The sequence below is a fragment of the Marmota flaviventris genome, chromosome 15 (assembly GCF_047511675.1).
Source record: "Marmota flaviventris isolate mMarFla1 chromosome 15, mMarFla1.hap1, whole genome shotgun sequence".
Taxonomy (NCBI): domain Eukaryota; kingdom Metazoa; phylum Chordata; class Mammalia; order Rodentia; family Sciuridae; genus Marmota; species Marmota flaviventris.
In genome coordinates, this window is record NC_092512.1 from 79,901,247 (window position 1) to 79,927,207 (window position 25,961).

Sequence of the window (25,961 nt, forward strand, 5' to 3'; positions counted from 1 at the left end):
GCTCCCAAAATGTAGGCTCTTTCTTTCACCTCCGTGATTGTTTATTTTGCTGAGAAGAAGCTTTTTAGTTTGAATCCATCTCATTTATTGATTCTTGATTTATTTCTTGCGTTTTAGGAGTCTTGTTAAAGAAGTCGAGGCCTAATTTAACGTGATAGGCCTACTTCTTCATCTATTAGGTTCAAGTTCTCTGATCTAATTCCTAGGTCCTCGATTGAGTTTTGTGCATGGTGAGAGATAAGGGTTTAGTTTCATTTTGCTGCATATGGATTTCCAGTTTTCCCAGCACCATTTGTTGAAGAGACTATTGTTTCTCCAATGTATGTGTTTGGCACCTTTGTCTAGTATGAGATAACTGTATTTATGTAGGTTTGTCTCTGTACCATTGTACAGAATACAAGTGTATTTTGGTGCCAATACTATGCCATTTCTGTTACTATATCTTTGTAGTAAGGTCTCCTATTGTGATGCCTCTTGCTTCACTCTTCTTGCTAAGGATTTGGGTCTTTGGCTATTTTGGGTCTCTTATTTTTCCAAGTGAATTTCATGATTGTTTTTTCTATTTCTATAAGGAATGATGTTGGGATTTTAATTGGAATCACATTGAATCTATATAGCACATTAGGTATCATGGCCATTTTCACAATATTAATTCTGCCTATCCAAGAGCATGGGAGATCTTTCCATCTTCTAAGATCTTCTTCAATTTCTTTCTTTAGTATTCTGTAGTTTTCATTGTAGAGGTCTTTCTTCTAAGTTGATTCCCAAGTATTTTATTTTATTTATTTTTTGTTATCATGCAAATTTATTATTGAGATGTTCTTTTAAATATTTCTCTTACTATATTAGAAACTTTTTTTTTTCATTTTACACAATTTCATCACAACTGTTCATTTCTCAGATTTTACAGGATGTAGCATCACACCAAAAGAGCAGTCACACATGTACCTAGGGTAATAATGTCCATGTCATTCCACCATCTTTCCTGCCCCCATACGCCCTCTCCTCCACCCTCTTTGCCCAAACAAAATTCCTCCATTTTTCCCATGCCCCTCCACCCATTACAGATCAGCATCCACTTATCAGAAAGAACATTCCACCTTTGGGTTTGGGGGATTGGCTTACTTCATTTAGCATGATATTCTCCCACTCCGTCCATTTACCTGCAAATGCCATAATTTTATTCTGTTTTATTGCTGAGTAACATTTCATTGTCTCTATATTCCACAGTTTCTTTATTCGTTCACCTATTGAAGGTCATCTAGGTTGGTTCCACACTTTAGCTATTGTGAATTGAGAGCTGATATAAACATTGATGTGGCTGCATTACTATAGTATCCTGATTTTAAGTCCTTTGGGTATAGACTGAAGAGTGGAATAGCTGGGTCAAATGGTGGTTCTATTCCAAGTTTTCTAAGGAATCTCCATTCTGCTTTACTTTCAGGCTATTGTGAATGGAATAGTTTTCCTAATTTCTCTTTCACAGGATTCATCACTGATATATACAAATACATTTGTTTTATGGGTATTGATTTTCTATCCTGCTACTTTGCTGAATTCATTTATTAATTCTAGAAGTTTTCTGATGGAGTTTTTTGGAAACTCTAATTATAGAATCATGTCATCAGCAAATAATGATAGTTTGAGTTCTTCTTTTTGTACTTGAGTCCCTTTAATTTCGTTCCTCTAATTGCTCTGACTAGAGTTTCAAGGGCTATGTTAAATAAAAGTGTTGAAAGAGGGCATCCCTGTCTTGTTCCAGTTTTTAGAGAGAATTCTTCCAGTTTTTCTTCATTTAGAATGATGTTGGCCTTGTGTTTAGCATAGACAGCTTTTATAATGTTAAGGTATGTTCCTACTATCCCTAGTTTTTCTAGTATTTTGAACATGAAAGGGTGCTATATCTTGTCAAATGCTTTCTCTGCATCAATTGATACAATCATATGATTCTTATCTTTAAGAATATTGATGTGATAAATTATATTTGTTGATTTCCGTATGTTGAAAAAACCTTGCATCCTTGAAATGGATGAACCCCACTTAATCATGGTGCACTATATTTTTAATGTTTCTGTATGTAATTTAACATAATTTTATTGAGAATTTCTGCATCTATGTTCATCAGGGATATTGGTCTGAAATTTTCTTTCCTTGATGTCTCTGTCTGGTTTTGTTATCAGGATGATCCTAACTTCATATAATGAGTTCAAAACAGTTCCTTCCTTTTCTATTTCATGCAATAATTTAAAGAGTATTTGTATTAATTCTTCTTTGTAGGTCTTGTAGAACTCAGCTTTGAATCCGTCTGGTCCAGGGTTTTTCTTGGTTGGTAGACTTTTTTTTTTTTACTTTTTTTTTTTCTTATTTTATTTTATTTTATTTTTTTTTATTGGTTGTTCAAAACATTACAAAGCTCTTGACACATCATATTACATACATTTGATTCAAGTGGGTTTTGAACTCCCAATTTTACCCCAAATACAGATTGCAGAATCACATCGGTTACACATCCACATTTTTACATAATGCCCTATTAGTAACTGTTGTATTCTGCTACCTTTCCTATCCTCTACTATCTCCCCTCCCCTCCCCTCCCATCTTCTCTCTCTACCCCATCTACTGTAATTCATTTCTCTCCTTGTTTATTTTCCCATTCCCCTCACAACCTCTTATATGTAATTTTGTATAACCATGCGGGTCTCCCTCCATTACCATGCAATTTCCCTTTTCTCTCCCTTTCCCTCCCACCTCATGTATCTGTTTAATGTTAATCTTTTCTTCCTGCTCTTCCTCCCTGCTTTGTTCTTAGTTGCTCTCATTATATCAAAGAAGACATTTGGTATTTGTTTATTAGGGATTGGCTAGCTTCACTAAGCATAATCTGCTCTAGTGCCATCCATTTCCCTGCAAATTCCATGATTTTGTCATTTTTTAGTGCTGCGTAATACTCCATGGTATACAAATGCCACATTTTTTTTATCCATTCATCTATTGAGGGGCATCCGGGTTGGTTCCACAGTCTAGCAATTGTGAATTGTGCTACTATGAACATCGATGTGGCAGTATCCCTGTAGTACGCTCTTTTAAGGTCTTCAGGGAATAGTCAGAGAAGGGAAATAGCTGGGTCAAATGGTGGTTCCATTCCCAGCTTTCCCAGGAATCTCCATACTGCTTTCCAAAATGGCCGCACCAGTTTGCAGTCCCACCAGCAATGTACAAGAGTACCCTTTTCCCCACATCCTCACCAGCACTTGTTGTTGTTTGATTTCATAATGGCTGCCAATCTTACTGGAGTGAGATGGTATCTTAGGGTGGTTTTGATTTGCATTTCTCTGACTGCTAGAGATGGTGAGCATTTTTTCATGTACTTGTTGATTGACTGTATGTCCTCCTCTGAGAAGTGTCTGTTCAGGTCCTTGGCCCATTTGTTGATTGAGTTATTTGTTATCTTATTGTCTAATTTTTTGAGTTCTTTGTATACTCTGGATATTAGGGCTCTATCTGAAGTGTGAGGAGTAAAAATTTGTTCCCATGATGTAGGCTCCCTATTTACCTCTCTTATTGTTTCTCTTGCTGAGAAAAAACTTTTCAGTTTAAGTAAGTCAGATTTGTTGATTCTTGTTATTAACTCTTGTGCTATGGGTGTCCTGTTAAGGAATTTGGAGCCCGACCCCACAATATGTAGATCGGAGCCAACTTTTTCTTCTATCAGACGCAGAGTCTCTGATTTGATATCTAGCTCCTTGATCCACTTTGAGTTAACTTTTGTGCATGGCGAGAGGAAGGGATTCAGTTTCATTTTGTTGCATATGAATTACCAGTTTTCCCAACACCATTTGTTGAAGATGCTATCCTTCCTCCATTGCATGCTTTTAGCTCCTTTATCAAATATAAGGTAGTTGTAGCTTTGTGGATTAGTCTCTGTGTCCTCTATTCTGTACCATTAGTCCAACCGCCTGTTTTGGTACCAGTACCATGCTGTTTTTGTTACTATTGCTCTGTAATATAGTTTGAAATCTGGTATCGCTATACCACCTGATTCACATTTCCTGCTTAGAATTGCTTTTGCTATTCTGGGTCTTTTATTTTTCCATATGAATTTCATGATTGCTTTATCTATTTCTACAAGAAATGCTGTTGGGATTTTGATTGGCATTGCAGTAAACCTATAAATAACTTTTGGTAATATTGCCATTTTGATGATGTTGGTTCTGCCTATCCATGAACAGGGTATATTTTTCCATCTTCTAAGATCTTCTTCTACTTCTCTTTTTAGGGTTCTGTAGTTTTTATTGTATTAATCTTTCACCTCTTTTGTTAGGTTGATTCCCAAGTATTTTGTTTTTTTTTTTTTTGAGGATATTGTGAATGGAGTGGTTGTCCTCATTTCCATTTCAGAAGTTTTGTCGCTGATATACAGAAATGCCTTTGATTTATGCGTGTTGATTTTATATCCTGCCACTTCGCTGAATTCATTTATTTGATCTAGTAGTTTTTTTGTAGACCCTTTTGGGTCTTCTAGGTATAGAATCATGTCACCTGCAAATAGTGATAATTTAAGTTCTTCTTTTCCTATTTTTATGCCTTTAATTTCTTTCGTCTGTCTAATTGCTCTGGCCAGTGTTTCGAGAACTATATTGAATAGAAGTGGTGATAGAGGGCATCCCTGTCTTGTTCCAGATTTTAGAGGGAATGCCTTCAATTTTTCTCCATTCAGAATGATGCTAGCCTGAGGCTTAGCATAGATAGCTTTTACAATGTCGAGGTAAGTTCCTGTTATCCCTAGTTTTTCTAATGTTTTGAACATAAAGGGATGCTGTACTTTGTCGAATGCTTTTTCTGCGTCTATCGAGATGATCATATGGTTATTATCTTTAAGTCTATTGATGTGGTGAATAACATTTATTGATTTCCGTATATTGAACCATCCTTGCATCCCAGGGATGAATCCTACTTGATCATGGTGCACAATTTTTTTGATGTGCCTTTGTATCCAATTCGCCAGAATTTTATTGAGGATTTTTGCATCTAGGTTCATCAGAGATATTGGTCTGTAGTTTTCTTTCTTTGAGGTGTCTTTGTCTGGTTTCGGAATCAGGGTGATGTTGGCCTCATAGAATGAATTTGGCAGAGCTCCCTCTTTTTCTGTTTCCTGAAATAGCTTGAAAAGTATTGGTATTAATTCTTCCTTAAAGGTTTTGTAAAACTCCGCTGTATACCATCCGGTCCTGGGCTTTTCTTGGTTGGAAGTCTTTTGATTGCTTCTTCTATTTCATCTATTGATATTGGTCTGTTTAAGTTGTGAGTATCCTCCTGACTCAGTCTGGGCAAATCATATAACTTAAGGAATTTATCGATGTCTTCACTATCTTCTATTTTATTGGAATATAGGTTTTCAAAATAATTTCTAATTGTCTTCTGTATTTCTGTAGCGTCTGTTGTGATATTGCCTTTTTTATCCCGTATGTTAGTAATTTGAGTTCTCTCTCTTCTTCTCTTCGTTAGCATGGCTAAGGGTCTGTCGATCTTATTTATTTTTTCAAAGAACAAACTTTTAGTTTTGTTAATTTTTTCAATAGTTTCTTTTGTTTCAATTTCGTTGATTTCCGCTCTGATTTCAATTATTTCTTGCCTTCTGCTACATTTGCTGTTGTTTTGCTCTCTCTTCCTTTTCTAGGGCTTTGAGATGAAGTGTGAGCTCATTTATTTGTTGGTTTTTCCTTTTTTTTGAGGAATGACCTCCAGGCGATGAATTTCCCTCTTAAAACTGCTTTAATTATGTCCCATAGATTCCGATATGTTGTGTCTGTATTTTCATTTATCTCTATGAATTTTTTTATTTCCTCTTTTATGTCTTCTGTAACCCATTGATCATTCAGTAACATATTGTTCATTTTCCATGTGATGTAGGATTTTTCCTTCCTTCTTTTATCATTGATTTCCAGTTTCATTCCATTATGATCAGATAAAATGCATGGGATTATCTCCACCCCTGTATATTTACTGAGGGTTGCCCTATGGCATAATATATGGTCTATTTTTGAGAAGGATCCATGTGCTGCTGAGAAAAAAGTATATCCACTTAATTATGGTTGATATATTCTATGTATGTCAGTTAAGTCTAGGTTGTTGATTGTGATATTGAGTTCTATAGTTTCTTTATTCAAATTTTGTTTGGAGGATCTGTCAAATGGTGAGAGAGGTGTGTTGAAGTCACCCATAATTATTGTGTTGTGGTCTATTTGATTCTTGAACTTGAGGAGAATTTGTTTTATGAACGTCGCAGCACCATTATTTGGTGCATAAATATTGATAATTGTTATGTATTGTTGGTGAATGGTTCCTTTTAACAGTATATAATGTCCTTCCTTATCCCTTTTGATTAACTTAGTCTTGAAGTCTATTTTATTCTATATGAGGATGGCCACCCCTGCTTGCTTACGAGGACCGTGTGCATGGTATATTTTTTCCCAACCTTTCACCTTCAGCCTGTGTATGTCTTTTGCAATCAGATGTGTCTCCTGGAGGCAGCATATTGTTGGATTTGTTTTTTATCCATGTTACCAGCCTATGTCGCTTTATTGGAGAGTTTAAGCCATTAACGTCTAGAGTTACTATTGATATATGGTTTGTACTTCCAGCCATGTTTGATTATTTATCTTTTTTTTTTTTAATTTAATTTAGTTTGTTTCTCCATGATTAGCTTCCCCCCGCCCTCTGTTTTTATAGAGGCACTTCCCACTGATGGTTTTGGTTATTGTTTTTCATTTCTTCCTCGTGTAGTGTTTTGCTCAAGATGCTTTGCAATGCTGGTTTTCTGGCTGCAAATTCTTTTAGCTTTTGTTTATCATGAAAGATTTTTATTTCGTTGTCGTACCTGAAGCTTAATTTTGCTGGATACAGAATTCTTGGTTGGCAACCATTGTCTTTCAGTGTTTGAAATACGTTGTTCCAGGATCTTCTCGCTTTCAGCGTCTGTGATGAAAAATCCGTTGTTAACCTTATTGGTTTACCCTTGAATGTAATCTGCCTCCTTTCTCTTGTAGCTTTTAATATTTTCTCTTTGTTCTGTATATTGGATATCTTCATAACAATGTGTCTTGGCGTTGGTCTACTGTGATTTTGTGTGCTCGGTGTCCTGTATGCATCTACAATTTGTATATCCGTTTCCTTTTTTATTTCTGGAAAGTTTTCTGTAATTATTTCATTCAGCAGTCTACTCATTCCCTTGGTTTGAATCTCTGTACCTTCTTCTATCCCGATGACTCGTAGGTTTGGTTTTTTTATGTTATCCCATATCTCTTGGATGTTTCTCTTGTGATTTTTAACCAGCCTTTCTCAGTTGGCTAGGCTCTTTTCAAGATGATATATTTTGTCTTCATTATCTGACGTTCTGGCTTCTACTTGCTCCACTCTGTTAGTGATACTCTCAATTGAGTTTTTAATTTGGTTTATCGTTTCCTTCATTTCTAGAATTATTGTTTGATTTTTTTTATAATCTCTATCTCCTGATAAAGATGCTTAACTTCTTCTTTTATCTGTTTATGTAATTCATTTTCAAAGTGTTCTTTTGGTTGGTAGACTTTTGATGGTGTCTTGTATTTCCTTGCTCGAAATTGATCTGTTTAAATTGTGTGTGTCCTCTTCACTCAGTTTGGGTTGATCATATGCCTCTAGAAATCTGTCAGTATCTTTGAGGTTTTCTGTTTCACTGGAGTATAAATTTTCAAAATAGTTTCTAATTGTCTTCTGTATTTCAACAGTGTCTGTTTTGATACTTCCTTTTTCATCATGAACATTAGTAATTTTAGTTTTCTCCTTTTTTAAATTAGGTTGGCTAAGGGTTTATTAATTTTATTTATTTTTCATAAAGCCAACTTTTTTGTCATTTCTTTGAATTATTTCTTTTGTTTCAATTTCATTGATTCCTTCCCTGATTTTAAATATTGCCTGTCTTCTACCACCGTTGGTGTTTGTTTGTTCTTCTTTTTCTAGGGCTTTGAGATGTAATGTCAGGTCATTTGGTTGACTTTTTCTTCTTTTAGTGAATGAACTTAATGCAAAAAACTTTCCTCTTAGCACTGCCTTCATAATTCCCCAGAAATGTTGGTAGATTGTATCAAAGTTCTCATTTACCTCAAAGAATATTTTTACCTCCTCCCTGATGTCTTCTGTTATCCATGCATCATTCAATAGCATAGTATTTACTCTCCAGGTGTTGAAGTATCTTCTATTCTTTATTTTTATCAATGATTTCTAATTTCATTCCATTATGTTCAGATAGAATAAAGGGTATTACCTCTTTTTTGTGTGTGTGTATTTGCTAAGACTTGCTTTGTAGCATAATATATGGTCTATTTTGGAGAATGTTCTATGTGCTACTGAGAAGAAAGTGTATTCACTCATTGATGGATTGAATATTCTATATATGTCTCTTAAGTCTAAATTATTGTTTTATTTAGTTTCTGTGGTTTCTTTGTTCAGTTCTTGTTTGGAAGATCTATCCAGTGGTGAGAGATGTGTATTATAGTCACCCAGTATTATTGTGTCCTGGTCTATTTGATTTTTTTAGTTGAGAAGGGTTCGTTTGATATACATAGATGCCTTCCCCCCTACTTTGGGGGACATAGATATTTATGATTGTTATGTATGATTGATGTATGAATCCCTTAAGCAGTATGAAAAGTCCTTCTTTATCCCTTTTCACGAGCTTTGGTTTGAAGTCCACTTTATCTGATAGGAGGATGGAAACCCCTGCTTGTTTACATGGTTCAGGTGAGTGGTATGTTTTTTACTACCCTTTCATCTTCAGACTGTGGATGTCTTTTCATGTGAGATGACTCTCATGAAGGCAGAATCTTGTAGGGTCTTCTTTTTAAATACAAAGTGTCATTCTATGTCTTTTAATTGATGAGTTTAGGCCAATCACATTCAGGGTTATTATTGAAGTATGATTTGTATTCCCGAATATTTGGGTTATTTTGGGTTTTTAACTTGATTGGGTTTCTCCTTTTATTGGCCTTTCCTCTCTTTGCTGATTTTCATTGTTGTTTTTTTATTTCCTCCTTCTGGAATTCTTTGCTCTTCTGCTTTGTAGTAGAAATTCTGCAGAATTTCTTTTAAACTTTTGCGTATTAGGAAAGGTTTTTATTTTGTGATTAAATCTGAAGCTTAACTTTTTTGGATGCAAGATTCTCGGTTGGCATCCATTTTCTTTCAGAGCTTGGTATATGTTGTTCCAGGATCTCCTGGCTTTGAGGGTATGGGTTGAAAAATCTGCTGAGATCCAAATTGGTCTCCCCCATATGTGATCCAATTCCTTTCTCTTGTTGCCTTTAAGATTCTATCCTTATTCTTATATCTAGGCATTTTCATTATAATGTACCATGATGTGCACCTGTTGTAATTTTGTACATTTGGTGTCTTGTAAGTCTCTTGCATTTGATTTTCAAGTTCATTCTTCATGCTTGGAAATCTTTTGATACTGTTTCATTGAATAGATTGTGCATTCCTTTGGTTTGAATCCCTGTGCCTTCCTCTATCCCAATAAATCTTAGATTTGGTCTTTTAATGCTATCCCTAATTCTTGGATGTTCTGTTCATGGTTTCTTACCATCTTCACTGTGTGGTCAACTTTATTTTCCAGATCATTTATTTTTTTCTTCATTATCTGATGTTCTGCCTTCCAAGTGATCTAGTCGGTTGGTGATCCTTTCTATTGAGGTTTTTATTTGGTTTATTGTTTCCTTCCTTTCAAGGATTTCTGATTGTTTTTGTTTGTTTGTTTTAAGAATTTTTCATTCTTGAAGTAACCTTTTGATACTTGTATTTGCTCCCTTATCTCTTTGTGTGATCAATGGATGCCTGTATTTGTTCTCTTATCTTGTTGTTGGACTGAACAATTTTTGCCTGTATTTGCTTACTTATGTCACTCTTTAATTCACAGATTATTTTAATTATGTCCATTGTGAACTCCTTCTCTGACATTTTATCAACTGCACTGTCAATAGATTCTATTATTGTAGTGTCTTGGTTTCTTAGGGGCACTTTCTTCTTTATTTTTTTTTCATGTTGTCCATGTGTTTTCCTTTCTTGTAGGGTGGCTCTTACCCTAAGATCTTGTAGTGTCCCTTCAGATTACCCATACCTCACCTAGGTGTTGGGCTTCTAGTCCCCTGCCAGTGTCCCAATATGGAGGCTACTGCAACTAAATGTGATAGCAGCAATAGCGGAAGTAACTCAAGATAGCAGTGGGGGTGTCCCAAGAAGGATGAAACCACTTTCATATATGGGGCTGAAAGGGTGGGCCTTACAATGGCTTTGGGCTGCCTGTTTGGAGACATAGCTGACTCTAGGCCCTGTCTGTTGTTCTAAGGTAGATGCTACATCCAGAGGGCTAATGGCAAAGGCTGCAATGTCCCAAGATGAAGGCAGGCTGGGTGACAAACTTATTGCAAAATAGGGATCCCCAGTGTGGTCCTCTGCTCTATTCAAGGTTGTTGCTGGGCCTGGGATCTCACACAGGTCATCAGGGACAGTTCTGGGCCTGACCTGAGCCTGGGCTCTTACACGGTGTGAGTAGGCAATCCTAGGCCTAGGTTGATGGGGGCAGTACTAGGCCTGGTCTTGGGCTCTCTCATGTGTCTGCCCTTTATCTTTGAATCCCTGAATTTTTTTTTATTTAATGTTTAGTAGCATTGATTTTATCCAGAAACTTAAACATGATCTATATATCTTTTGATCCACAGAGAAGTATATTAGGATATTCAAAGTTATCTTTTAAAATTGTCCCTTTCCTAAGTTAAATTCCTTTAGGGATTTTTTTCCCCCTAATTAAATGTGGCCTGGTGGTTATTCTAGCAGTGTGTTCGAAGGCTAAGACAGGAAGATTCCAAGTTCAAGGCCAGCTTCAGAAACATAGCGAGGACTTAAGTAACTTAATGAGACTCAGTCTCAAGATAAAAAGTAAAAAGAGTTGGGGATGTGGCTTACTGTAAAATTGTCCCTGTGTTAAATCCAGAGTACTCAAAAAAAAAAAAAAAGTTGGCTGTTGAATGGAGATCTTACATATTAAAAATTTATCCTAACTCTGTTCACCTTTTAATTTAAAATTTTACATACAAGTCAATTTGATGAGTGGAGTGTATGCTCTCCAAACGGATGACTGTTGACCCTAATAACAAAGCATATTTTCCCATAAAAAATTAATTTTGAAGACTTAACCAAGAAAATCATTCTTAGAGAAGCAAGAAACATGTCTGCAATTTCCTTTGAGATGTATGGCCACTACTTTTTAACAGATGTGTGAGGTCCTGGAGAGATCAATACTCTGCAGATATAAATTTACCCAATGATGAATGATACCCATGTGTGGGCACATCATGACAATATATCCATTCTGTAGCTGCTGATAACACTCAGCATTTCCATTTAAAGGCAAGACTCAAAAATGGTTTTTGTTTAGGAGCTCCCAGATCAACTCATATTTTTTATCTATTCCTTTCTCATGCCCTTTACCTTTGTTATTTTCTATGGCTGGATGCAAAAATATAAAAGCATGCCACATTTCTTTTAAAAGCACATCCACTAACTATAAGTAAGTGTTTTAAGATGATTACGTATTATATTTGAATGAACTCCCTTAAATTTTATTTTTCCTAGCACAATCATTTTTTTAATTCTAAGTCATCATTAAAATACACACACATAACACACACACACACACTACTTACTATTGTAAGTTGTGACCATGCACAGATATCTAAGTTCATATGTTCAGTACTGAAACCCTCATTGGTTATGAATTCTTCAAGCATCAGAAGCAACTATAAGCTAAATATATACTTACTATCCTCAAGAACTCCTTGGTACCACTTGTAAAACAAACTACAACAAATAATGTTAAGTATGATGAGTCTTATAATACTTTATTACAGAAGAACTGAACAAGAAAAAAAAAATGACTGTAGGGAAGGATGTAACTGCACAGAGTTATTGTCATGGGCCTCAGAAAATAATAAAATTAACTTAAACCTGTCAGTATTAATCACTCATAGGTGAACAAAATAATTCTATCATTGCTAAGTTATTATTCAGTATTCTAAGTAAAGGAAATTCAGTCCTTTTAGATAACAACTCAGGAGAGACCTTCAGGTGTGATATATGTGACAACTTTACTCCCTACTCAGGTATTTAGATTTGAAGCTCTATTGTATAATTAAAGGGACCTAAAATAACCTTAATTCAGTAAAACTCAATCCCCAAATGATTTCCTGCATAATTTCCTTGCAGCTCTTCATCTGTCTACTTAGTGCCATTTACATTTTCTCTTAAACACCATGCTGTATAGTTAGAATCGACCAACTGTGGAATGCTCAGCACCCTGTAAGGAACATCTAACAGTAAAAGGTACTTCCCTCGTCTTACTTCCTTACCACTGGAGTATGAGACGAAGTCACATGTTAAAAATGTGTTGAGGAAAGGTGTGTTGAGGAAAGGTGATCAGTCCCAAGAAAGAAAGAGGAAAAGGTAAAGAGAAGCAAGGCAGACCAACAAGAAGCAAATAAAGAGGAGCCTGAGTCACCAAGCTGGCCACTACTGCTCCATAAAACACTTTTGGATGTTCACTCAAGTGTGATATGTCTACAGTTCACTGCTGCATTTCCAAATCAAGAACTCTGCTGTTGAGCAAGGCTGAACAATGTGCTAACTAGCTTCTTCTCACTTTGGGTCTTTAACTGGACAGTATATATCTGCTGGTAATTCCCCCCACATCCTGTTCATTATCTTGAGAATGGGGCAGTGGTAGGTCCAGGGAGTTCAGCTCCTGGCACTGTGGCAAGAGGAAAGCCATGCTAAAGTTTAGCCCCAGGTATCAGGGAAAGCAGGTGAGGTGGATATGTTAGGGTGAAGTCCTTGTGCAGTACTTATTATTGATGAACTTTCTTTAGGACTAATATATGTTCAGTATTAAGCAATATGGTAGGTATTATTGATTGATTCTAAGCTTTTTCCCACAGTCGTGAGAAGGCTTCAATGTGAAGAACTTGGGATGCTCTGGCCAGGAAGAAAGCCAAAGGAATAAGGAAGATGATACCATGACAGCATTATTCATTATTCATCAAAGCAGATGATTTGGGCTGGAATAAATATATGTTTTCTGATAATATTGCTTATCAAAATTTGTTAAAAATATTTAACATCTGATGAGTAGTTTTCTAAGAGACAAACTCAGCTATTTTATTGAAATTCTGCTGTCATAATTTGCCAAAATCACCTCCAATCATACAAAAGTAAGAATACAGTTGTGAAAATTTTTCATAAAATACAGCACCTAACTCTTCCTTGCTTTCGTTCTGAGTTAAGTGACTGTCTCCACACTTCTTTAATTTCACTCACTGTAACCCAATTTTTTGTTGACACTTGTGTGTCTGACATTCACATTTTGGTGTATAAAGAAAATTGATGCAGAAAACAATAACACACTGCTGCTAAAAAGTACATCTAAGGTCTCAGACATGTCAGTGGCTATAAAAAGGAAAAAAAGATTCTACTTAAGTGACACACATGCCTGTCAGAACCACACTCCACAACCTCTGATCACAGCTTTCAGTTCATTTTCAGTAAATCTCCTTTCTGCTAGTCTTTATTCTGTCATGACTTTCAATTCACCTACAAGCTTTGTTGAATCGTTTGAATGTGGCAAAAGCAACAGAAGTTTTTATTTTTTTCTCCTGTTATTTTCACAACAAACATCTTTATGAAAAACATATTTGATTTTTTTTTCAACTTGTGTTTGCCATCTCATAGAGTAGATCTCTATGGATTAAACTTATGACTCTCAAATGATTAGGTAAGTGCATAAAATATCGGAAGATGAGTGAAATAGCTGCTGAGTAAATTCAAATATCTGATTAAATTCTCCCCTCGCTCATCCTCCGTGTGTGTGTGTGTGTGTGTGTGTGTGAGAGAGAGAGAGAGAGAGAGAGAGACAGAGAGACAGAGAGAGAGAAAGAAAGAAAGAGACAGAGACAGAGAGATAGAGAGACACAGAGAGAGATAGAGAATGAGTCCTAAAGGGCTGTGATTATCTCGGAGAGGGTACTTATTATTGATGAACTCTATTTAGGACTAATATGTGTTCAGTATTAAGCAATGTGGTAGGTATTATTGAGTGATTCTAAGCTATTTCTAATATTCTCTATCACATTCCACTTTCAGGATTAGGAAAGGTGTGTACAAGACAATCTCATCCCCTTTTTCTCTAATCCTCAAAGATTGTCATGGAACTGAATTCAGGAGAATGGAAAGTGATCAACAGTCAAATGAAGTGTTTAGGGGGAATTTTCTCTTTGGTGACAGGGGACAAATATGCCTGGATCCACTCATTCCTTTTCCATTTGTTTCTTGTCTTGAACACTAAAGTGATGTTTGGAACTACTGAAGCACTAGCATGACCATGAAGTTGTAAACATAAGTCAAAAGCCAACACCATAAACATGGTGGAGGGAGATAATGTGGCTAGACAAGAGGTGGGTTCTTGGTGGCATCTTCAAACCCCTGAAATACAGCATATTCTGCTGTCTCCAGAATTCTTGTTAGGTGGGGAAAAAGAATAAACGTTTTCTCAATCAATATACAATGTTGCTCTTTTTTAAGAATAGTATCATACAATACAATCATGTCACATATGCACACGTGTATGTATATTTTTATAGATACACATACACATACATACACAAACTTCATCTACTTAAAAGTGACACATTTTATTAGTATGAATATGGCACACATGGAAGTATCCAAATAAAAGAGGAGATTCTTTTACTTTTTCTATTAGGCAAGGGTGAAATTCTTCCTGTTTATGAAAAGAGGTTAATTTTAGTATTGTAGAAGGAAAAATTGATTGGGATGAATTCACTGAAGAAGTAGTAGGTGAAGGAGAAATTTACATTTTCCTGATTCTTCTCACTCATTTAAAAATAAGGGAAATGAGAGCTAGAGCTTTAGATTGCTTAATGGTTTAGCCACTACTAGACATTTATTTTTAACTCATATCCAACTGTGTCCATGTATTGCAACATAGAAAACTATCTTTCAGTGACTATCTTAAAACTATCTCAAATGACTGTTCCACAGAAAAATGAAAAAAAATAAAAAAAGACATGTAAACTCAGAAGAAGCAGATACTACAATTTATTGATGTCATGAATTAAATAATTTAACTTAGAATACGACAGGAAAAAGGAAATGTATAGTTTTAGCACTATTTAAGAGGCAAAATATTGAAAGGATTTTTAAATATTTAATCTTCACAGTAACATATGGTTACTTAGCACCTATTTATGAGAAAACTAAAGTCTATGCACATGACTACTAAGTGGAGAAGTTGCAGTTTTATACCAAGTTTGATGATGCCAAAATTCATGCTTTTTCCACAACACAGAAATACTTAAAAAGCAGCAACCTCAGTTTGCTTTGACAAAGAGTGTTTTGAAGTTTCATTTCTTTCTCCTTTCAGTTCTAGCCTATTGGAATACATTTTAATGCTGGTTGCTTATATAACTTAATGCAATTATATAGATCTCAGTCTTTTCTGCTGCCTGAATTTTTAATAAATATTGCTTTGTATAGGTATAAGAAATCAGTCTAGATGGACTTTTGGGTTAATTTTAATGTTTTGAAGAATTTTACCTATTCTTAATGTTTTTGTATTCTGTGAATAACATTTTAATTTTCCTACTATGATATTCAGTTACCTATCATTAACAACCTCACAGTTTTCATTTATTTTAGGTATAATCCATATCTTCATGATTCTTTTCAATCCTATCTGAAAAGGTTCTACTTCAATTATTTGAAGATGTCTACATTTTTGAAGCATTAAAACTTTTAATAGTAATAGAATAAGGTAAAAAATATTCTATTAACTTAGAAAAGTAAATAAAACAAAGTTTACCTATGAATACTATTATTTTATAAGAGAATGATATTTAAATTACAAGGCAAAAGCCTACATAAAATAAAAGATCTGCTTTAGAAAATAAATTGAATTTAGAAAAAATTCACTTAAGCTGACCAAAACATTTCACTTTACCTCAGACCAGTGAAAATCTTGTATATTCATTGATACCCATGGCTATAATTTAATTTTTTTCTTTTCTGTAAATCCAAGCCATTACTTGTCATAATTTTTTGTTGCCCATCCCATCACTTATTTTACTCTTTCTTGTGATTCATTCAACTTTTAAACTTCCCTACATTTCTTATGTACAGATTCAATTTCTCATAGCACATCTTCATGTTATCTATGGAAGGTGAAAGTTTGCATTTACTTATAAGCTTATTTCAATAATGTTTTCCTTTCCCATTGTACTGTTTGCTTCATGAAGGTAGAGCTATCCATTTCTGCTCAATCCTATAGTCACTGTCTCATAAATCATGCGATGGGTCTTCAAAAAACTATTGTTGAATAAATGGATGGATAAAATCAGGGAACTGACAATCACATCAAATGTTAACATTTGATATTTGTATGTGTATTTATTTAAATGAAGTTTTATTTTAGAATGGTTTCAGATTCACACAAAAAATTACAAGTATAAATCAGAGTTTCTATATGCCACATAACCATCTTAGCATAGCTAAGATGTTCCTATCTAGTTCCTATGTGATACCACATAGTTATCATTAGCATCTTGTATTTTATTATGTAGTCCATTTGTTACAATTAATAAATCAATGCTCATATGCTATTTTTAACTAAATTCTATGCTTTATTTATATTTCTGTAGATGTTACCAAATATTCTTTTTCTGTTTCAGGATCTCAACCATGTAATATATTGCACCCTGTCTCCTGAGCTGCTCTTGGTTAGATCAGTTTTTCAAACTTTCCTTGTTTTCAAAGTTTGGGTTGCTAGGAGTTGCTGGTCCATTATTTTGTAGACTATTCAGCACTAATGATTCATCTGATGTTTTTCTCATGCTGAGACTGGGATTGCAGATTGGAGAGAAAGACCCCAGGGGCACATTACCATATTTTTATCACATTGTATTGGGGGTATCTATTTCAACCAAACAGTCATTGCTGATTTTAACCTCGATCACCTGGCTGGAGTGGTGTTTGTTATTTCTTTACTATAAAGTCATACATTTTCTTTATACTTTATGCACTGAAGAAAGATTCCTATGTTCTCTAAGAAATAAAGTTATAGAAGAAAATATATTTTGATATTTTTATATTTTATTATATATTAACATCCACAATATGATATTTGAATTCTTCATCATGTATCATTCTTCCCAAGGATATAGCTTCCTATTAATGCTTAATGGATTGTTGGTATATAAAAATGATACTTCATAGCCTCTGATATTGGGCAGTTGTATAAAATATCTTATTTTAATTTATTAAAGTAGGCAAGAATGATAAAATTTCAATCTTGAAACTAAAGACACTCTTCAGTATCTTTAGTATTTCGCTCAAGTTGTTTACTATGAGTATTTCTTTGAATATTTTATAATTGGTGCAGTACAAGAACCACGTTTTGAAACTTAAGTTTGTTTGCATATAAAATACATACTTAAAATTTGAATCTTATTCACTGATGGTTCTATGATGTGCAATATGAGAACATGACCCTTGACTAATCATCATAATAAAATATGAAATTATTGCGAGTTTAAATAATAAAATATATTATTATTGAGAGTTTTTAACATATGATTTTATAGGGATAATACAAAATCAGTCAACAAATATCAAGACAATATTGAGTCTAAAAGATATTTGACCTCATGGTAATACCAACAACCGAAACTCAAACATATTATTAATACCCTTTTTATCCTAAACAGTTTCTACATCCAGAAATAGTGAGCAGGACAGGAAAAGTCTCAAATGATATGACAGAGTGGAATAGGAATGAGTCAGTGATATTTCTATTAAAAAAAAAAAGCTGAATGCAGCATATGATATTTGCCTCTATATATTTGAGTAACTGCCAAGTGAAAGAAGAAGTTAAATTATAGTGTCTTTCCCAAGGCAGAATTAGTACAAATGGATGAAAGATACAAGACAGAGATTTTTATTCGCTCTAAGGAAAGATTGCCTAATATTGAACTGTCAAAGATTGAATTGCTGCATTGTGAAGCAGGGTTTTCTTGTCATTGAAAGATTTCCAGCTGAGAGCTATCTAAGAGGATCTTTGCTAGAGATATTCCTTAATTGAGTGGGAGATGACATAGATAACCTCCTCAGTCCTCTCCAAGGAGAAGGTTTTAGGAAGTGACACATGCATACATTCTTGAAAGAATGAAAGTTGGGAGCACATTATTAATGTGCTCAAAAGTATTTGCCTTCACTTGAGATCAGATAGATGTACCACAGTACATTTATTCCTGATCTCTCTGGCAGATCGTATTTTTCTATCCTTGTCCCTTAACTCAGTGAGTTATATGAAGAAGGTTTATTTCAAAAACACCCTTGTTTTTCAGACACTTCATTACGGGGAGGTAGATTTATGAGGGATGAAAGCAAATATGCTCAGATAATACCAGGGATGTCTACCATGGACAGCACTTCCACTTTTTCCTGTCCACAGATGCTCTAAAATGAGAAGGCAACTCACAGGTTGTATGAACTTAACAGGTGGGATCTGTCAACTGCAGTGTTTGTGGGAGCTCCATGAATCTTTCTCTCCTCTTTTTTTTTTTTCCTTCACTTTCAGGATTCTTTCCTTCAACAGTTGATTGACAGATTGACTCATTTTTTCATTTCATTGCTTGTTCAGCATGAACTGCTAAGTACTGAAAATACAAGGACATAGGACATACTTGGTGGCCAAGTGTGACCACAGTCAAGTCACACATGACCTACTGCTCCTAGGTCAGAGCCACTGCTGCTCTCACTCCCCAGGTGAATGAGCACCCTCCAGCTTCACATCTGTATAGCAGCTTTTCTCAGTTGTGACCTCCTCCCAACTCAGCAGGTCAGCTTGAGTTTTAGATGCTAGTATTTCTTTCTGGGCCTCTTATATCACTTCTTCATCATTTTCCGTGGAAGCTTCTAGACATACTTCCCATCCAGGCACTGGAATAATAAATAGGTATTGTTTCCCAACCAATATGAGTGAACTTGACAATAAGATATTTTTTTTTTCTTTCTAGGACGTCTAGTGATTATTATAAACTATTTTGCACTTGCACTAATTAATAATGTAGAATATTGTTTTCTAACTTAAATAAATGAATCCATTGTTGCCATGGAAGCAGAGACAACACAGACAGTGTTAGATTTAGATATGAGATGTGTCCCCAAAGCTCCTGTATTAATGCAGAGAAGGTTGGAAGTGAATTGATTGCAATGTGAGTGCTAATGGACTTCCAGGGTGGTATTATAAGCAAATAGGATGTGGCTGAGGATGGAATCATCTTCCATGTGGACCTCCCCCAACCCCCTCTCTCTCATTCCTGGCTGCCATAAATGAGGTAGCACTCCTCCACTATAACTTTTCCACCATGATGTTCTGCCTCACCTTGGGCCCAGAGCAGTGGAGTCAGGCATTTATGGACTGAAATCATGAACCAAAATACACTTTTCCCTCTTTCAAGTTGGTCTTGTTGGTTATTTCATCACAGCAATGCCAAGCTGACTCACAAAGAAATCGGTACTGAGAAGTGGGGTCATGGCTCTTACTAACTTGACCATGTGGTTTAGAGGCCTTTACAGCTGGTTTGTGGGATGGATTTGGAAAAGTATGGAGAAGTAGGTGGTAGAAGACTTAAACTCTTGTAGCAAAACTTAATGGGAAATTCTGGTGGGAGCTCAGAAGACCAGATGCTGCTAAGAATGTGGACAGTACCCGTGAGGTTTCAGGGGGGAAATGAAGACTCTACTAGAAATGGCGGAGAGGCCCCTCATGTTATATTCTGGCAAAGGACTTGTCTACATTTTGCTCATATCCTTGAGACACTGTTGAAGGTTGAACTTCAAGCTGATGTTCTAATTAATCTGGTGGAGCACCAGCCTTCGGTCAGTGCCACGGATATGGATGGCAGCTTTCAGCCAGGTTTAGCCTGATAATCAGGAGCAGAAAGCAGGGCTGAAAGATTTTAAAAACTTTGGATTGAGAGAGCAATAATCTCATCAGTCCATCCTACTTTGAATGGACTAACTGGCTGCTCACTGTAGGCAGCTGGGTTACACTGGAGTAAGTGGGCCTCCAGGGGGCCTGCCCTGAAAAGGTTCCTCTTTTCTGCTGGTCCCCTTCCCCCTTCTTCCTCTATGTGCTGCATGGCTGTCATTAATAGAGCAGTGCTCTTCTACCACACCATTGCCCATGACATGTGTGCTGCTTCACCTTGGGCCCAGAGCAATGGAGTCAGCCACATAGGGACTGAAATCTCTGAACCTATGAGCCAAAATAAATTCTTTCTCCACTAAGTTGTCTCGCCAGGTGTTCTGGTCACCACAATTATAATTTGACTAACACTGGCAGCTAGAAGCTATGAGAAAAAAATCCATTCCCCCACCCACTTCATGAAAAGGAAACTGAAAATGGTTCCTTGGTGCACGAAGGATCCCCATTAGTTTCTCTCATATATATTTTTTGTTGCCTTGGCCTGAACGGGGGCCCACTTATAAGGAAATATTCAAGGGTACAGGAGGCTAAACTCAGAGATAAACTCTATATTTCTGGAAAGAGGATGAAGAACAGTAATGTGGGGATCCAGAGAATACAAGGGAATCCCCCAAGAGGGAGAGCATAAAAGGGATACTTCAATTCTATGTGTAATCTGAGAGAAATTCTGCACTCCCTTCAAGGTGTGCACATGCGGGAAACTCCAAAAAGGCAAAGCAAATGCTTTGAAAACTCAACAAATATTGAAAACACCCCATGGAAAATGAGTCAAAATTTAAAGTCTGAATCTACTTATTTTGCTCACTTGCTTTCATGGTAGGCCAAAAATGGCCTACCTGAAAGATATCTATGTGAAACACCTGGAATCTGTGAATGCTTTATTTGATAGAAACAATGTGGAGGATTCTTGTAGATGCATTTAGGTTAAAGCTCTTGGGATGAGAGGTCACACCAGATTATCAGGGTAAGCCCTAAACAGAGTACAGTTGTCCACCTAAGAGACATCCAGAGGAGGAGGCAATGTGACCACAGAAGCAAAAATTGAAATAGAGTGGCTAAGAGCCGAGAAGTGTTGAGAGTCATCAGAAGCAAGAAGCATTCTCCACTAGGGTGTCCAGAAGTGAGGTAGTTGGCTGACATCTTGATTTCAGAACTGAGGGTGAGTTTCTAATATTTCAAATCACCAAGTTTGAGGTAATTTGTTATAGCCGCTGAAGGAAACAAATACCACTCCATAATGCTATGTAACATAACTCTTCAAAACTTAGTGACTTAGCAAATCTTTTATTATCCCACAGTTCCTGTGGCTCAGGAGTCCAGATATGGGTTTTCTTTCCCTGGCTATTTCAGAAGACTGTAACCAAGGGTCAACTGAAGCCATGGTTTCATCCAAAGCCCTGACCGGTGAGTTATCTTCCTCCAGGCTTACCATGTATCTCACATCTAAGGAAAGGGGATCGCTTAAGGGTGGGGATACCAGGAGGTGAACATCATCGAGGATCATCTTATCAGCCTGACTGTTAAAGAGTGCCTCTTTTCCCCATATATTCAACTCCCTATAATATGCAAAATGGATTTACTCCTTTCCAAGGTTCCTGAAAGTTAACTCCCTTATAATATTGGCATATTTTAAAATTATTTAATATGAGATAACTTTGGAAATAAAATTAACAACTTTCTATCTGGCTAAATAATGAATAGCAGAAAAAAATTTAAAAAATAATTAACTTGGAGCAAGGAGGTATTGTTTTAAGTACTGTTATTTCATTCTTTTTTTTTTTTATTTTTGATATGCGGGATATAACCCAGGGTCTAGCACAATTCCACAATTCACAAAAGCACTCTGCCACTGATTTATACCTCAGCCTCTCTTTAAAATTTTGAGACAGGGTCTTGCTAAATTGCCCATGTTGGCCTCTAACTTACGATTATCCTGCCTTAGTCTTCTGAGGAGTTGGGATTATAATCATTCACCACCATGACCGCAAGTACTCTAGGAGATATGAATTCTATCTTCAGAATCAATTTGAGGCCAAGTGTAGTGGTGGTTGGGGAGGCTGAGGCAAGAGGATTAAGAGTTCAAAGCCAGCCTCTGCAACTTAGCAGGCACTAAGCAACTCAGAGAGACCCTGTCTCTAAATAAAATTATTTAAACAATGGCTGAGGATGTGGCTCACTGTTTAAGTATCCCTGGGTTTAATCCTCAGTAGCAAAAAAAAAAAAAAAAAAATGGATTTGAGTCTACTTTAGTCCAAGTAATAGCAAATGCCAGTGGTAACTGGTGGAAACAATTAGTTGTATTCCACAACATTACAGCCTCCCTTTCTAATGTAAAAGCTTTTAAAATATGTTGGCATCTGTGCAGCACAGCTTAAAGACAAGTCCCCGAAGGAACTTTTTCTACTACATACTGTTTACTAAACATATTGTGAATATTTAGGAGCCACCCTGATTAATAATAAAATTCAATTTTCAATTATATTTTACTAAATTTTTTTTTTATATTCAAGGACCTTCTAGAAAACTAATTTCTTCAGAAAGAAGCTATAATTACATTAAATTTTCAAATAAATTTAGTATAAAATCCCCATTTCAAAGTTATATCACTGCTGGAAATTAGTGAACAAAAAGAAAGCAAGTGGTTAGACTGTTGTTAAAGTCATTCTAACATAGGGTTTTCTGTTTGTGGTTCTATTTTTCTTTTTTTTATTCTTCTCTGTACTCCAACTGTCTTTATACTAAAATATAATTCATCATTAAAGGGTTTTGTAATGTTTTGGTTTCAACATTTCTTTCTTCAAATCATCACATGTTTATTTATTTGTCCATTCTGATGGCACTGGGGATTTAATCCAGGGGCACTCTATCACTGAGTTATATCTCCAGCCCTTTTTATTTTTTATTTTGAGACAGGGTCTTGCTAAATTGCTGAGGCTTGCCTTGAACTTGTGACCCTCTTGCCCTGCCCTCCCAAGTTGCTGGAATTATAGTCATGTGTCACTGTGCCCAGCTTGTAAGCATGTTTTATATCTTTTCAGAAGTGTAGTTTGCTAATACTTTAAAACTTATTATTTCATATGCATTTTTATCTCATTCTAAAATTTATTGCTATGTCTGATAATCTCATTGGTGGACTTTCTCAGATATTTACCCCCATTTACCCCAATATTTTCTTTTTGCACCTATTAATAACACATACACCATTTATGCCTAAATTATATAAGCCTTCACCAATTCATAATATTGGCAAGTAAAGAAAAAATTAGTTCCTCCAAGTAGTAATTCTAGAATCTCTTTAATATAAAAAATAAGAGAACTTGAGATGTCAACTGTCTATTCTAATCAGAACTTTCCACAGTAGTCTTAATCCAACTTCTTTCTTCACATTATGTAACTATATCAATCATATTTCATCATGGCATTATTGTGACTTCTCTGTAGCTATTGTGATTTTCACATTGTCTTTCCCTACATTCAATGTCTTTTCAACACATATATTGTACTTCACATACAGGAGTGCATTGTGATCAAAAGTATTTTTACTGAAAACTGATCAGAAGAACAAAAGGACATTTATTACAATATAATCAAGGAGAGGTGAAAGAACAGAAAACCTATAATATGGCAATAATATCACAAGAAATATATGGATCTCCCAGCATTTAAAACAGTGTTGAATAAGGGTGTTATCTGCTTTCCTAAATTTCATGGCAAGTATTTGTCGTAAGGATGAAAAATAAACAGAAAATTAGGCTTATCCTTCCTTAGGCTTATAGAGCTTAATGACATTTACATCTTTGCTCTTTTTTTTTTTAATTTCAAGAAAGCTATTTCAAATGCTTGTCAGTTGGATCACATCATTCTAAGTGAACATACCTTCCAAAGAAGTTGTTTTCATGAAACTTTCCTAGGATTTTAGACTAATGAAAAATTGGATCTAGTAAAAAAGTAAAGCTTTCAATTTACTGCTTAACATTCTGTTCTTTTTAAAGTACTTTTCCTCATATACTTTATAGGACATGGCTTAATTTTAAGACATTCTAAATACTCCTGCAATGAAATAGAGAATTAATACTCACCCAAGGTAGTTTTGCTTGCCTTTATCCCTAGAAACATCCACATGATACAAAGGGAAGAAAAACACAATCCTCAGAGAGACATTGCATTTCTAGTCTGCCTGCCTGCCTGCCTGCCTTCCTTCCTTCCTTTTTCTGATCAGTACCTTAACTATAGTTATGATGACATCATCAGATTACCAAAGACTGGGCTGGAAGGTGAGCAACAGTTTTTTTCCTTTTTTTTTTTTTTTATTGTTGTTCCAGGAATTAAACTCAGGGGTACTTTGTCACTGAGTCACCACTTCCCCAGCCTGTTTTTTACTTTTTGAAATATTATTTAGAGACAGGGTCTCTCTGAGTTGCCTAGGTCCTCACTGAGCCTGGCTGTGAACTCACAACTCTCCTGTCTCAGCCTCCCAAGCTGCTGGGATTACAGGCATGTGCCACTGTGCCCAGCTGGTAGGCATCAGTCTTACCCAATTCAGACATGCCCAAGTCAGCCCTTATCCTGGGTTCATACCTCTGAGGAGGGCTCAGAGTATTTTTACCTATTTAGCCACCCCCCAAAAAATCCATTTATCTTTATTCATGGCACAGTGAGACACAATTTCACATCTACCAAAAAAAATATATAAAGGCAATAAGATACCAAGGATTGAGAAGGATCTATAAAGATAAGTCACCCACTGAGACTAAGAAGGTAAATCGTTTAGTCATTTGAAAAACATTTGGCATTACCTAGAAAAATTGTACATGTACACATGCAGTGGCTATCAATTCCACTCACAGCGCATCCCACCACCACATGTATGGACATTGTGATGGAATCGCTTGAAATAATCACAACTAAAAACAAGAGCATTGGCTTTAATGACTGTGCTGGTCCTCTTATTTTTAAGAAAGACTTATTTATCACAATACTTTCTTATATTTTAAGTAAAAATCTGTACAGTTACTCGGGTACAGAAGATCACTTTTATAAGAAAATCTTTGTGTAATCCATGAGTTAGTAGAGGTACATATTTCTGCTTAACCATTTATATATTAGAGTTCTGAATTTTCCTTAGGAAATCTTAATTGCTCCAATATGGCATGGGGGTAGTTTTGGACAAAGGAGAAAAGTAAGACAAGAGCATGATGATGTCAAGTACTTGATTTTCGAAAACAAATATCTGTAATGATAATACATCAGTATTCAAGGAAGAGAGGTTTATGGTTTTGTTTAGTTTGTTAGACTACACAGCTTCTGGGAGTGAGAGCAAGAGAGCAAGAGAGAATTGATTAGATTATTAAAGAGTAATGATAATAAGATGGTGACAATAAACAGACACAGAATGGGAAGAAAGGAAATGTTTGAAGTAGAAAGATACATGAAATGAAGAGAAGCTAATTCCTATCAATCTAGACCTGGCTCTAATGAGCAAGTTTCTAGATCCCACAATGATGTTTTCTTATTATTCTTGGGCCAGAAGAGTTCCACACAAGACTTCAGTCTCCGTGGTAGCTCTTCTCACTGTATTATCCTATTCCTTTAAAAATTCTTAGCCACAGTCCCAAGATCACTGAAAGTAAATTAATAGTCTTTGTTGAAATTCAGTAGCATATTAGCCCAGAAAGCTTTTACTTATTTTTAACATATTTAACTTTTAATGCAAAATACAATTTTTTGTTTACTGAATGAAAACAGGTCCCTTTGACATTTGCTACGGAACCCTACATGCCTGACCATTCTTGAATTGACAAATTGTACTGGGACTTTC

The 25,961-nt window shown here is 35.6% G+C and overlaps 1 protein-coding gene across 1 annotated transcript in view; it reads right to left on the bottom strand.

Moving 5' to 3' along the window:
- Window positions 1-25,961, bottom strand: part of Sntg1 (syntrophin gamma 1) — a 326,863-nt gene that overhangs the window by 199,803 nt on the left and 101,099 nt on the right. The window lies entirely within an intron of this gene.